Source organism: Myotis davidii, unplaced genomic scaffold (genome assembly GCF_000327345.1).
Source record: "Myotis davidii unplaced genomic scaffold, ASM32734v1 scaffold373, whole genome shotgun sequence".
NCBI classification, from domain to species: Eukaryota; Metazoa; Chordata; class Mammalia; order Chiroptera; family Vespertilionidae; genus Myotis; species Myotis davidii.
In genome coordinates this window covers 3,179,449-3,182,275 of record NW_006287255.1, presented here as the reverse complement: position 1 = coordinate 3,182,275, position 2,827 = coordinate 3,179,449, and positions in this window count along the sequence as shown.

The following is a 2,827-nucleotide window of genomic DNA, read 5'->3' as shown; positions in this document are numbered from 1 at the left end:
GAGAGAAAGAATAAGCAGAGTGGCATATTCAGGGAGAAATTATGACCAAATAATGGAGGGGAGGGGAGAGAGGAGGGAAAAAGGAAGGGGAGGGAGGAGGGAAAAAAAGGAGAAAAAGAGGACAGAAAAGAGTGGAGAAGAGAAGAAAGAGGCAGCTACCGCATAACCAGCAGTGCCTGCTTCCTGCTGGCCTACATTCTGGGGCTGGTTCCATATCAAGGTCAGCTCTCATTTGATTGTGGAATGGAAGGCTCTCTTTAACAGATTTCTATTCTGATAATGAGGCCATCTTCAGGCCATCTTCAGCCATGAACTCTTTTTTTTAAAAGAATATATTTTTATTGATTTCAGAGAGGAAGGGAGAGGGAGATAGAAACATCAATGATGAGAATCATTGATTGGCTGCCTTCTGCACGCCCCCTACTGGGGATTGAGCCCACGACTCAGGCCTGTGCGCTTGACTGGAATCAATCCATGGACCCTTCAGCCTGCAGGCCAACACCCTATCTACTGAGCCAAACCAACTAGGGCCAGCCATGAACTCTTTTGATGAGTCAGTTGCTTGGTTGAAGAGTAGCTGAGGAGATCCTGAGTGTAAAATCATTCTTGCATTTTGGTGAAAACAAACCAACTGAGCGATGCAGAGATGGCCAGGGAGTTTGGGAAGCTGTTCCAAGGTGTGGCATCCCATCTGCAGGGAACAGGGCTGATCAGAAGTTGCTCCTCCCGAGCTGGAAGGCTCATTAGTCAGAGAGGTAATAAGGACTGTATATTACTAAGGACCGAAGGCCCACTGAGAATTTCCTGTGTGTGTATTAATCTCAGCTGAGAAAAGCCATTTCAAACTTAAAACTAATCTGCATTAATGAACAGCCTGCTCGATTTCCATTTTTATGATGTGCAGCCTGGTGATTTGTCTAGTCCCTGCTCGCCATGGGATGGCTGACTGATGAATCACCTTCTCCCAGAAGCTTGTCTGTGAGCGGCAACATTGCAAATGAGTGCAAATCAAAAAAATCTGTTATTATTTCATTAAAATGTTGACGTAGGCTCCTAGTTTGCGAAATGACCCACTCCCCTCACAGGATGACTGGTTTCCCTCTTGTTGTGTGGGTGGGTGTGATCCAGTCTCTGTGCTGGGCCCTGTCAGAGGCCCAACCACCCGGGACAACTCGGACGCATCCGAGTCTTGCCAGCCAAGCAGGAGAAAGGCTGAGGGAGGTTCCTGAGGCAGACACAAGTGTTTGGAATGAATTGAACAGGAGAGTTTGGACCCAGGGCCGTTCCAGAAAGATTGGGACAGTGGGGTGGGTGCACAGGAGAAAGGGGATGGGAGAAAATGAAGCAGCGTGCAGATGGGCCACTCTTGGGTTTCAACCTATGCGCACAAGCTATTTCCCAAGATGACACCACCACTCCCACTGTCATCATCATGGGGTCTGGCACTATGCTAAGTGCTTTAGGTGTTTTTCATTATTTTTAACCCTCATAGCAACCTTTAGAGAGAGGTGCTACTATTATTGTTTTTCTATTTTAAAATATTAAGATGTAATTCACAAATCATAAAATTCATCCTATTAAAGGGCACATTTCAGTGATTTAGTCTATTCACAGAGTTGTGCCATGTCACCACTACTTAATTTCTCACCACTCCAAAAAGAAATTGTACCTGTTAGCAGTCTCTCCTCATGGCAACCTTTAGAGAGAGGTGCTACTATTATTGTTTTTCTATTTTAAAATATTAAGATGTAATTCACAAATCATAAAATTCACCCTATTAAAGGGCACATTTCAGTGATTTAGTCTATTCACAGAGTTGTGCCATGTCACCACTACTTAATTTCTCACCACTCCAAAAAGAAATTGTAGCTGTTAGCAGTCTTATTTCTTCCTACCCCTGGGAACCACTAATCTATGTGCTATCTCTATTGTAGACATTTTATATAAGTGGAGTCATACAATATGTGAACTTTTGTGACTGGCATCTTTCACTTAGCATGTTTTCAAGGCTCATCCATGCTGTAACATGTGTCCATACTTCATTCTTTTTTATCGCTGAATAATACTCCATTATATGAATACACCACCTTTTCTTTATTTATTGATTAGTGTTTCAGTTGTTTCTCCTCCCTAGCACTTGTTATTGTCTCTTTTTGCTTATAGGCATTCTAGTGAATGAATGGTATCTCATTGCGATTTTGGTTTGCAATTCCCTAATAACTAATCATGTTGAGAATGTTTTCAAATGCTTATTGGCCATGTTTACATCTTCTTTGGAGAAATGTCTGCTAAATCATTTGCCCAATTTTTAATGGTTTTTTGTCTTCATTGTTTTTTAATTTTTTTCTTTATTGATTAAGGTATTACATATGTGTCCTTATCCCTCCAATGCCCCCCGGCTCCCCCACTGCTTGTGCCCTCACCCCCTAGTGCTGTGTCCATTGGTTATGCTTTCATGCATGCATACTAGTTCTTTGGTTGATCTCTCCCCCTCCCCCCACCTTTCCCTCTGAGGTTTGACAGTCTCATCGATGCTTCTCTGTCTCTGGATCTGTTTTTGTTCATCAGTTTATGTTGTGCATTAAATCCCACAAATGAGTGAGATCATGTGATATTTATCTTCCTCTGACTGGCTTATTTCACTTAGCATAATGCTCTCCAATTCCATCCATGCTGTTGCAAATGGTAAAAATTCCTTCTTTTTTACCGCTGCATAGCATTCCAGTGTGTAGATGTACCACAGTTTTTTAATCCACTCATCTATTTATGGGCACTTAAGCTGTTTCCAAATCTTAGCTATGGTGAATTGTGCTGCTATGAAAAGCAT